Raw genomic sequence first — 12,943 nt, 5'->3', positions numbered from 1 at the left:
TTCTTGCCAGGGTAATTAAGAAAAAAAGAGAGAAGACACAAAGTACTATCACAAATGAAAGAAATGAAATCACTATAGATTCCATGGACATTAAAAGGATAATAAAGGAATATTATAAACAATTTTATGCCCACAAATTTGATAAGCTAGATGAAATGGACCAATTCCTTGAAAGATACAATCTGCTGGCCGAGCATGGTGGCTCACGTTTGTAATCCCAACATTTTTGGAGGCCAAGGCAGGCGAATCACCTGAGGTCAGGAGTTCGAAACCAGCCTGGCCAACATGGCAAAATCCCGTCTCTATGAAAAATACAAAAATTAGCCGGGTGCAGTGGTGGGCTCCTGTAATCCCAGCTACTCAGGAGGCTGAGACAGAAGAATGGCTTGAACCCGGGAGGTGGAGGTTGCAGTGAGCCAAGATTGTGCCATTGCACTCCAGCCTGGGTGACAGAGTGAGACAGACATTTATTTCTGGAATTTTCCACTGAAAATTTTCAGATCATAGTTGACCTTAGTTAACTGGAAATGTAGAAAATGAAACCATGGATGGGGAGGGGGACTACTATACTCTTACCATATGATCCAGCAATTGAACTCCTTCATATTCAAATGAGTTGAAAGTCTATATCTGCATAAAATTACTGCATACAGATATTTATAATAGTTTTACTTATAATTACTAAAATTTAGAAGCAACTAAGATATTTTTTAGTAGGTGAATGAATAAACTGTGGTACATGCAGACAATGGAGTATTATTAAGCACTAAAAATAAATAAGCTATTAAACCATGAAAAAACATGGAATAATATTACTAGGTGAAATAAACCAATATGAAAAGGCTGCATACTTTATAATTCCAACTATACAACACTTTGAAAAAGGAAAAACTATGGAGATAGTAGAAGGATCAGTGGCTTCCAGGGGCTAGAAGGAAGGGTAGCTGAAAAGGAAGAACACAAAGAATTTTTAGGGCAGTGAAACTATATATCATATCATAATATTACTACAATAGTGGATATGTTGTTATATATTCATCCAAATCCATAAAATGTACAATACCAAGAGTGAGCCCTAATATAAACAATTATCTTTAGGCGATAATGATCTGTCATGGAGGTTCATAAACTGCAACAAACATACCACTGTGGTACAGGCTGTCCTGATAATGCAGGTGGTTGTATATGTGAGGAGGGGGTATATGGGAACTCTCTGTACTTTCCTTGTAATTTTTCCATGAACCTAACACCGCACTAAAAACTAAAGTTTTTTAATTTAAGTAAAAAGCAAAGGAATGACCATTTCTCTTCCCTTATAATGATGTGATCCATTCCTTGAGTTTCCTGTTTACCCATACCTATCCCCTGAATTCTACTTGAATTACCAAAGAATCATCTCAAACTCAACATGGCTAGTATGTAGTTCTTAATCTTCCCACTTGGAAACTTTCTCTTCTTGCAATCTTCCCATCATTCCCACACTCCTTCTTGCTTGTCTGACTCTATGCTTTATTATTCACTCCTTCTCATTCAGGCTACTCCAGCCACAAAAACTGTTTTGCTATTTTTAGCTAAAAGGTCTCAGAAATAACCCACCTCAAGACTTTTACAATTGCTTTTCCCTGTGCTTAGAAAACTCTTCCTCCAAATAAATGGTTTTCTGATCTCCTGCAATTCTTTGCTGACAATGAAGTCTTCCCTGATCACCTCCCTCCAATATGCTCTGTTCACCTATAGATGAATACCTATAGGTCCTTCCCTAGTCACCTTCTCTTCTTTGTATTTCTCCAAAGAATGTGGCACCATATCACTTAACATATATGTATATATGTGTATATGTATAAAAATTATATATATATATCTTATATTTCTTAAATTTTATTCATTTACTTTATTATCTGCCTTCCTCAAATAAGATGCGAGCTCCTCAAAGGCAAAAATTTCTAATAAAATACAACTTTTTTATATACCGTTGTATCCTCAGTGTTTAGAAGACTGCCTGGACATTGACAGTCATACAAATATTTGTTGAATAACGGAATGAAAATTATATGAAACTTATGATACGACAGTCATATGGCAAGGACTAGGGCAATAGCATTGCAACACAGCATGTCTAGACTTAATTTTAAAAAATATTCTAAATAAATTGAAGAAAAATACAATTGTAGCCATTAGTGGTAGCTGGCATAGCTAAAATTATTATTTGCTAGCATTATTAAACTTGAAAAAATCCACTCTACTTAAGAGTTCAAAACTACTTAAGTTCTACTTAAGAACAGTAGTGTGCAAACAAACTTCCCTTAAAAAGAGTTGTTTCAGCTTCTCCCATTTCCACCTTTACTTTTTTCACTCTTTTCTCCTCTCTTTTTATGGTACCCACTAATTCCATTCTCTCCTGCTCCAGTACTGTATTCCATCAATTATATCTTTTTAACATTACCTGCTCAATTGCTACTCGGCTCCAGCAGGCTTTTCACCTCTCTACATATTCCCATTTTCTTGAACTCTAAAAATCTTCAAACTCCCGTTTTTTTCTTCTATTCTCCTTTCACCAACAATTTACCAACAAAAGTAGCTTCTTTTCACTGCTTCCATGTTCTGCCCACCATTGCTGAAGAAATGGCTCTTAACCAGGGAATTTTTTCATGCCTCGATCCCATGCCCTGAAATCCAGATTTTATGAGTCAATATTGTGGGGAAGGGCACTAAACTTAAGTGTATTGTTTGAAACAGCTCCCTATGACAGTCTGATGCACACACCAGATTAAGAATCATTACCTCTATGTCTGAGCATGGTGGCTCACGCCTGTCATCTCACCACTTTGGGAGACTGAGGTGGGAGGATCACATGAGCCCAGGAGTTTGAAACCAACCTGGGCAACATAGTGAGACCTCATCTCAAAAAAAAGTTTTTAATTTAGAAATTAGCTGGGTATAGTGGCACACACTTGTGGACCGAGCTACTCGGGAAGCTGAGGTGGGAGGACTGCTTGAGCCCAGGAGGTTGAGGCTGCAGTAAGCCGTGTTTATACCACTACACTCCAGTCTGGGCATGAGCAAGGCCCTGTCTCAAAAAAAAATCAATTACCTCAAATACCTGTGATATGTTTTCCTCATCATAATAATGATAATGTAATACCAGCTGAGAAGTATAATTAAACCAACAATCTGCACCTGAAACACATCAAAAACAAAAGAAAACCTTGTGGTCATCAAATGCAAGTATCTTCTGTCAGTCCTATCCTCTCCACATTTTAGAGGACACTCTAAACTCCAGGTGTAAAAGCACTACCAGCTCACAGTGCCCTCTACTCTTTTTTCTTTTTGGAGATGGAGTCTCGCTTTTATTGCCCAGGCTGGAGTACAATGGCACAATCTCGGCTCATCGCAACCTCCGCCTCCCAGGTTCAAGTGATTCTCCTGCCTCAGCCTCCTGAGTAGCTGGGATTACAGGCACCTGCTACCACGGCCGACTAATTTTTTGTATTTTTAGTAGAGACGGAGTTTCACTATGTTGATCAGGCTAGTCTCGAACTCCTGACCTCAGGCGATCCACCCACCTCTGACTCCCAAAGTGCTGGGATTACAGGTGTGAGCCACCGCGTCTGGCCTTCTACTCTTAATTTTTATAAATTTTTGGTCTTTTGGTCTCCTCTACACCAACTTGTCTGAATGCCATACAGATAAACGCCACTCAGTGTTTTCCCAGGGACAGCAGAATCACCATCATTTATGAACCTACTAGAAATGGAAATTCTTAGACTGTTTCCTAGGCATCACAAACTTTGGGTATTGGGTTCAGAAATCTGTGCATTTTGTGATTACTGTACATACTGAAGTTTGAGAACCACTGTGCTAAGCAACCTGTTGGAGATACATGGGAGTAATCTACAAATACAGAACTGGAGCTCAAATAGGGTGGGAAATATCAATACATCCACATTCTAAAGTTAATTGTTATTGAAATAACAGGAGTTCACAAGAAACAGCAGACATAAATAACAACAGCTAACATTTTTAGAGCATTACTAAGTGCTAGACATTATGATAAGCCGTTAACACTCATGCATCACTTAACGACTGGGATATGGTTTGAGAAATGCCTCTTTAGGCGATTTCATCATTGTGTCAACATCACAGAGTGTAATTACACGTACCTGGATGGTATAGCTTACTATACACCTAGGCAATATGGTATACCCTATTATTCCTAGGCTACAATCCTGTACAGCATGTTACTATACTGAATAGGCAATTGTAACACAATGATTTTTGTGTATCTAAACACAGAAAAGGTACGGTAAAAATAGGTATAAAAGATAAAAAATGGTACACCTGTATAGGGCACTTACCATGAATAGAGCTTGCAGGACTGCAAGCTGCTCTGGGTAAGTCACTGAGTGAGTGGTAAGTGGATGTGAAGGCATAGGACATTCACTTTACACTACTGTATTCTTTATAAACATTATCCACTTAGGCTACACCAAATGTATAAAAAATATAATTCTTCAATAATAAATTAACCTTAGCTTACTGTAACTTTTTTACTTCATAAACTTTTTAATATTTTAAACTTTTTGACTCTTTTGTAATAATACTGACCTTAAAACATACACTGGATAGTTGTACAAAAACATTTTCTTTCTTTATATCCTTTTTCTATAAGTATTTATCTATTTAATTTTTCTCACCTTTTAACATTTTTATTAAAAACTAAGACACAAACATACACATTAGCCTAGACCTACACAGGGTCAGGATCATCAACAACACTCTTCCACCTTCTCATCTTGTTCCACTGGAAGGTTTTTGGGGGCAGTAACATGGGTGGAGATATCTCCTATGATAATGCCTTCTTCTTGCCTTCCTGAAGGACCTCCCTGAGGCTGTTTTACAGTTAACTTTAAAATATATATAAGTAGAAGGAATACACTCTAAAATAATGATAAAAAGTATAGTATAGTAAATAAGCCATTAGCATAGTTATTTAGTATCATTATCAAGTGTTATATACTGTAATTCATTGCACTGTGATATTACAAAGGCTACAAAGTCACCAGGCAATAGGAAATTTTCAGCTCCATTATAATCTTATGGGACCACTGTAATGCATGTTGTCCATCATTGACAAAAATGTCATTATGCATCACATCACTGATTACCTGATATTAATGATCAGGTAGTATAATTATCATTTTTACAAATGAGGAAACTAATGCTCAGAAAGAAAAGTTTAAATTCTTGTCTTGCCTCCAATTTTTGATTCCTCCAATTTCCATGCCCTTGACTCTTGTGCATATAGTAAGAAAAAGAGTTTTGGACAGAACCCTAAAAAGACTGTGGACGTCACTGAGGTTAACTGGTCAAAGAATTAGAGAAAAATCAGAAATAAGGAAGCCTACGTGAGGAAAGTTTTAAGAAGGAAGGTATAATTACAATGGTTGGTTTGGAATATTTTTTCAGTCAGTAGGTCCACAGATGATATAGAACTTAAAAAAAAGTTTTATGGATGCTACTCTTCCTCCCTGAGTCTTGAGTTTTAGTCAAAAAAAAAAAAAAAACAGGGACTAAATTGTTTTTGGAGCAATGATTAATGATATTTTAAAAAGTGAAATGGAAAAAAAGTGCTTTTACATTTAGATGGATAAGGGAAAAATTAAGTGAGGGTAGAAAAATAAGGGTTACTAATGGTCATAGTTCTCTGTCTGCTCTGCAGGCACTAAAGGCTGGACTAAGCAAGTAGCCAATCCTGACTTATTTTTAAACTAAAGAACCAATTCCATTCTTTTATAAAGTAAGTGATCACTTGCTCATGGTATTTTCTCAAACACGTAAATCCATTCAGGAGAAGAAGGCTGGAGGTGAGGAGCAGGGGGAAGATAATTCCTATTAGGAGCCAGAGGTAACTGGAAGGCCAGTGATCCTGATGGAGTTAAGAGAGATGTCAAAGACAGGTTGGCAGAAATGGTTAGACCAAGCCTATTAGGGAACTGTAACATGAAGAGACCTGTTAGCTAAAGGCTGAAAATACTTTAAGGTTTAAAAGGAATATAATACAACTGGTTAGGTTACAGCTTTCTTTAGTTATATCACCCTTCAAAGAATACCATCTGGCAACTTGATTCATTTGTAGTACTTCCTAAATTCCAGCAGCTACCTATCTGTGTCTTTCCACAAATAGTTAATTTCACTAGTCTCAGTATCAGAAATTGGCCTTTTTAAAAACTTCACCTTTTTCTGACCCCTATTTTCCCTTCATCTGCAGTTTTGCACCTCTTTTTAGAAGGATGAACTGTGACCAATATGTGAGGACATATTTCCACACTTAGTGCTTATCCATATTACAAATAATGCTGCTCAAATATCAATTTTAGCATTCCAAATTTCTTGTATTATCCCATGAACTTTATGCAATATAAATTACTATCTTTCTAACAGCATTTGTTAATATCTATCTGTAAGTTAGTTTATTAGGTGCTTACCACATGCCAGGCAGCTCTAGGTACTAGGGTAACAGAAGACTGAGGTTCTAGTAGTAATGGGATGCGAAGGTGTGCAAGTCAGGGTAAGTGAAAAGTTGGTTAAGCTGTTGATTGTTTCAATCAAGAGTGGATTATTGGGAGAAATAAGGCAAGTGATATCAATTTAACAGAAAAAGGTGCTATTAATTCACTCTGAAGGAGACAGCAAAATTTTTCAAGAAGTTAAGGGCTAAGTCTGGAAGGATGAAAAGGAGTTCATCTGGCACTAGAAAAGAGAAAAGGCATCCCTAATACTCTCTGCCCCCTCACCTGCCCCAAATTTGGGAAAATAGAAAAAGAAAGAATACCATAAGAAAACCAGAAGAAATCCTGTTCACCTCATGCCTAGGGTTGGTGCAGGGGTCGGGGCTGAGGGGGTAATTGTGTCTTGAAGTATACTTCAGATCAGAAAGTAAATGTTTATAAAACAGGATTCACAATCAAGGGAAAAGGGGTGGAGGAGGAAGAAGTTCAGTTTATTGTGTTGTATTAACTTAAAACAAATGAGTAAAAATATCAACATCTATGCTTGGGAACACATATACTATCTTTCATAAAAGTCCCTAAGTTTGAAAATGAAAACATATGGAGCTTTACCCAATATTACAATATTTGCCCTACTGTTTTGTATCCTTAATATTATTTTCAAAGGTTCTAAAGTGAGTCGGCCCAAAATCTTGACAGCACATCCACACACATGCCCAATAATCCACTCTTGATTGAAACGATCAACAGTAGCCTAACCAACTTTTCACTTACCGACTTGCACACCTTTGCATTCTTCAAAGTCTAGCTTTATAATATGACCATCAACAGGCAAATAAATAAGCTCTAAGTTTTGTCACTCCACCTCTTCATCCTTTCATTCAATTATTTTCTTCAAATCCCAATAGTTTCTCTTTTCTCCTAAAGGGACTCACAGAAAATGCATGCACAGCACAATCACAAAAACCAATGTCTGCAGCCAGAGCCCAAACGCGCACACATTAATTTCCAGTCACATCCCTCTAGGGGCTGTTCCTACCAGTGATCAAATTCAGCGGACCAGGAAGAAGGAAAAAGCTGAAGCAGGAAGATTGTTTTCTTCCTTCCATTTCCCCCATGCCGCCTCCCCCTCCCCCACCTCCCATCCCCCAGGGCCGCACCGCGAACGACCTCGCACGCACCCCCTCCCACTGTCACCCGCCACTGCCTACAAAACAGTCATAGCCTTTGTTAAAATGTCCACTGGCACAATGGACCAGAAGAGAGAGACATTCCCGAGGGTGGGTAAAGGAAAGTCACACGAACGCCACGCCCTCCTTGGCACTAGTCCGGACCGACAGCCCACCGCCTCCAAATCCTTTCCCCTCCAAAGGGGAATGTTTCTAGCAACTCTGCACCAGAGAAAGCAGCGCTAGAGGAAGGGATGAGCCTGGGACGTCTCTCGGGGGCACCAAGCAGGGGACTGAACTTGAAGCTGGGACAGCCTCCAGCAACCTTGGCAAGCCTCGCGGTCCTGCCCAGCCCTTGTGCGGAGTTCCAGCTTCTGAACCCCATTTCTTCAATTTTTTCTCGTCATTCCCACCCTCACCCACTCCCGCCACCACGCACTCCGCTCCCCACGCGGCCCTGGCAGGACACCCACAGGCAGCGCCGCTACCAACGCTACCGCACGTCTGACGGGTTTCTCTTCGCAGAACCGAAGTCACACACACACACCCCAATCCCTCCTGGGGCGCTTTCCCTGGGTCACGTTCCCCAGATAGAAGACCAGCACGGCCGCCACACTCACAGCGGGTCCCGCTCCGCTACTCGGCGCTCCGCGAGCCTCACGTCGCGCCTGCGCGCTCCTATTTCTGCCGAGCCTAGCAGGAGCCAGGAACCGGGAGCGGACGGGAAGGGAGGTGGAAAGAGGCGGGAGCTGGGCTGGGGCGGGATTAGGAGACAAGGGGCGGGAACAGGCGGTGGGCGGAGGGTGGGAAACCAGGGGCGGATCCTCCACTACTACTGTTGGAAAGACCCAGCGCTCAGGGCATCCTGCTGGAGCTTTCCATTCTTGGGGTTTATTTATATAACACCTACAAAAAAGCCGTCGAGGCCCCTCTGTGCACTCTCACACTCACCGTGGAGAAAACCTGGCTCGGCGCGGGCTAGTCAGCCCTCGGGCCGCCACGTCTCTCCTTCTAGCCATCACGAGTACCCGCCAGCCTTTTTCTCTTTCGCATATGCATCTCACCACACGTTATTCTTTTCCTAGTCGTTTCTCCTCCTCGCTTACTCCTCAGCCCTGCTGAAGTGAGAGGCAAAAGGACTTCTCATCCACAGACCGCCCGTGTAGGGCATCCTAGTTAATATACTTCTTTGCTATGTGTGAGTCCAGATCGTGGTTGCTGACTATTCGACCATTGCCCACTTTTACAGCTCAGATAATTGCCCTTTCCTTGAGGAATTTCCCTTTCCACTATTTCCGGAAAACTCTTGGTGACAACTATCTGTTTTTCTTAAAAATAAAAAATAAAAAAGTCTTGTAAAAATTTACCCAAATATCTTGAGAAGAAAACCCATCTTTGACCCCACTTTTTAGGTAAAGCTATCTTAGAATTTTAACCTTAGAATTCTACACTGTGCAACCATCAAAAACGATGAGTTCGTGTCCTTTGTAGGGACATGGATGAACCTGGAAACCATCATTCTCAGCAAACTGACACAAGAACAGAAAATCAAACACCGCATGTTCGCACTCATAGGTGGGTGTTGAACAACGAGAACACATGGACACAGGGAGGGGAGTATCACACACTGGGGTCTGTCTGTAGGGGAGGGACCGCAGGTGGTGGGGAGTTGGGGAGAGAGAGCATGGGGAGAAATGCCAGATATAGGTGATGGTGAGGAAGGCAGCAAACCACCTTGCCATGTGTGCACCTATGCAACAATCTTGCATGTTCTTCACATGTACCCCAAAACCTAAAACGTAATAAAATATATATTTAAAAAGCAAAAGAAGAAACAGAATAAAAGGCTTGTGCTGTTGTGTAAACTTTGACCTAATGCTTGGAGGTTTTCTGGCATTTTGCATCATAAGGAGCCTAGCTTGATTATTATTCCATGCTGCATGCGTGCTTAGTTTTAAGTTGTATGCTTTTCTGTTTACAGTCTGGTCAGCTGTGGCATCTCACATGCCTTCAGATCAGCTATTAAAATAAACACACACCTGAGTGAATCCAAATTGCACTGTGGGCCTGAAGTGATTTATTCCAAACTAACTTCCCCTTCTTTTTACTTTAATTATGGTGGAATTAAGAAATATTTGGCTTATTAAGAATAAAAGAATTGCCACAGGACAACACCAATAGTCTTTCACAGCAAATATTTTAACTGTGGTGGGAGCATTTTACAGGAGAGTTTGTAATTGCCCTTAAAAATCTGAACATCCTGAAATTCTTCCACTTAACTATTCTTGTTTTTCATTCATATATTTTACAAATCAGATTTTCTAGAACTCATTTCTGTCTTGCATTGTCAAATAAGCCTAGGGAGGATGTAGAGAGATACATTAGTAATGTAGACACAAATTTTGTAGGATGAATAAATCTGTAAGTGCTTGGAAGCAGAACTTTGTCCTATTCATTTCACTATTAATATATTTCACATTCAGGTTCTTAAAAAATTTATTGGGTTAATAAAAGTAAGATTTGCATCTTTAATAGATGTGCATATGTTGATTTTTTTTAACTTTTCACTTGATTATTTTTTTCTTTTTTGTCTAAATTTTTCAGGACATTTTGGTTGAAATGACAAAAACTAGATTAAAGCAGCTTAGGCAAAAAGAGAAAGTTATTGTGTAACCCAAGTTGTGAAAGGGTAGGTCTATGATTGGCCATAGGATTAAATGGAACCAGCAACAGGAATGCTTCGAATTCCAGCTCAGGCTTTCAATCCAGACAGGGTCATTCTAACAGAACATCTCAAAGTCATGTTCTGTTGGTTTGGAACCATAGCCTCTTACAAGTTGCTCACACCTACCAAGTTGCTACCAGACAAGAAGTATCTCTTCTCTCACTTCCAGTTTTTAAAGCAACAGATAAAGCATCTAATTGGGTAGGATTAAGTATCATAACCACACCTGAAGAGAAAATGCATATGTGACACAGGAATGGGACCGCAGTAGAACCACATGGTTAAAGAAAAAAAATAAAGAGAAAAATTTCTAAATGAAAACAAACAGTAAGGGAGAGACGCCATTTTCAGAAGAGACAGGCATTGGACAGACAAAAAAAAAAAAAAAGATGTCCACCATAGAACAGCTGTATTTAAGGAATACAGCCTTGAAATTATCTTTGACCTCTCGTTCTCTCCTTCTCCCTGACTTCCCAAATATTCAAGTATTAACAAAGCTGGTTAACAGTGTCTATGTATTAGTTTTCTGTGGCTGCTGTACAAAAATTACTACCAACTTCATGGCTTAAAACAACACGAATTTATCTTATGATCCTGGAGTAAGTCTGACAAGAGTCACACTGCACTAAAATTACAGTGTCAGCAGAGTCGAGTTCCTTTATGGAACCTTTTTAGGAGAATCTTTTTTCTTGTCTTTTCCACATTCTAGAGACTTCCCACATTCCTTCATTTATGGCCCTATTCCATTTTCAAAGCCAACAATATTACTCTGACACACTGACACTTCTGCCTACCTCTTCCACATGTAAGGACCTTTCTGATTATATTGGGCACATTAAGATAATCTGAAATAGTGTCCCTATCTGAAGGTCAAATGATTAGCAACTTTAATTATATCTGTAACTTTAATTCCCTTTTGCCATGTAACATATTTTCACAGATTTTGGGTATTGGCACGTGGATATAATTGGGAGGCATTAATATCCCTATTACAGTCTTACTTTTCATAAAAGTAACAAAGCCTAAGCCACTGGTTTTCAAACTGAAACACTTGTAAAAAAAAAAAATACTGATATCTGGATTCCACCCCCAGATATTATTAATTGGCCTGGAGTCCCTTGGTCCCTCTAAACACACATAGGATTAATTGGATCAGGATGGAGCATCTCACCCATTCTGGGCCAGAGAACTTCCCTGGATATTTAGAATAGTGGCAGGGAACTGGTAATACTTGGTGTCTGAAGCTATAATATATCAATTTAGGGACTATAACATCAAGAGAACCTCAGAAAAACAAATCTGGAGTGGATGGAAGAGAGGAGAGAGACAGAAAGAAAGAGGTAGACACAGTGGAGCTGAGCCTGGATCCTCAATAGTTGTCTGCCTCATAGTTACAACGGCATTCTTACCATTGGCTTTTATGGGGAACCACTGAATCCTCATAAGAAGATATCTTGGCTGGGCATGGTGGCTCATGCCTGTAATCCCAGCACTTTGGGAGGCCGAGGCGGGTGGATCACGAGGTCAAGAGATCGAGACCATCCTGGTCAACAGGGTGAAACCCCATCTCTACTAAAAATACAAAAAAATCAGCTGGGCATGGTGGCGTGTGCCTGTAGTCCCAGTTACTCAGTAGGCTGAGGCAGGAGAATTGCTTGAATCCAGGAGGTGGAGGTTGCGGTGAGCCAAGATTGCGCCATTGCACTCCAGCCTGGGTAACAAAAGCGAAACTCCGTCTAAAAAAAAAAAAAAAAGAAGATATCTTATTTTGCTGAAGCTAGCTCAAGTTACTTTCTGTTGCATAAACCCTAAAATATTCTAATTAGTATAGGATGAGAGCTTAACTTTCCCCCATTACTTTTTTCTGATATGCCTTTTGTTTAATAAATAAGACAGGCTTACCAACCAAACTTTTAGAGTTGTTGGTATTCCAGATCTTCTGTCTACTTCACCAGCATCCTTCTCCCAGTTACCTCATATTATTCCACTCCTCCTTTCTCTTTATAATTACTCAAAGGCCCAGAAGAGGCCTTGTAAATTATCTTAGCCTAATCTTCATCTAATAGTTCAAGTCTCCCTTAGACACACCAGTTAGGTGTAAATCCAGTTCTCTTCTTGACTGATGTCAAGTCAATATTAATGACTTGCAAATCAAATCTCCAGCCCTAATTCTTCTCCTGATTTTCAGATCTCTAGTTAGCTGGCTAATGGATCATTCCTCCACATAGTGTAAGAGATGAAACTCAATTTCTCTTCCAAAATCTGCCTTCCTGCTTGCATTTTCTTTCATTCATAGTGAAAAGACTATGCACCCCACCAAACACATCAGAAGTGGTAAATCACTCATGACCACTTTTTCTCTCTCCTGTTTTCTATTCATTCTACCTCCTACATGTTTCACATATTAATTCATCTTTCCTGCCTCACTTCGGATTTATCACCAATCATCTGAGCTATCACATGGTCTCCCGGCTGGCTTCCCTGTGTTTAGTTTCTCCCAAATCCAATCCACCCTTCCCAGTTCTGCCAGATAGCTTTAT

At 39.9% G+C, this 12,943-nt stretch overlaps 1 protein-coding gene across 6 annotated transcripts in view; it reads right to left on the bottom strand.

Annotated features, from left to right (window-relative positions):
- Positions 1–11,825, bottom strand: part of PRRG1 (proline rich and Gla domain 1) — a 95,868-nt gene extending 84,043 nt beyond the window's left edge. For 2 of the 6 annotated variants that reach the window (XM_012445334.3, XM_012445335.3), the window contains exons 1-2: positions 7,284–7,379; positions 2,444–2,666 (exon numbers count right to left, since the gene is read on the bottom strand). The gene's annotated coding sequence lies outside the window, so the exon portion shown is untranslated. Of the gene's footprint in view, positions 1–2,443; positions 2,667–7,283; positions 7,383–7,548; positions 7,596–8,298; positions 8,366–11,812 lie in introns of those variants that run through there. The other 4 variants (XM_064364421.1, XM_012445333.2, XM_064364422.1 and 1 more) reach the window with 4 other exon arrangements.
- Between the last annotated feature and the right edge of the window lie 1,118 nt (positions 11,826–12,943).

The sequence above is a fragment of the Aotus nancymaae genome, unplaced genomic scaffold, assembly GCF_030222135.1.
Source record: "Aotus nancymaae isolate 86718 unplaced genomic scaffold, 86718_ANA_hifiasm-v0.15.2.pri h1tg000058l, whole genome shotgun sequence".
NCBI classification, from domain to species: Eukaryota; Metazoa; Chordata; class Mammalia; order Primates; family Aotidae; genus Aotus; species Aotus nancymaae.
This window is presented reverse-complemented; position numbering and strand designations above follow the sequence as displayed.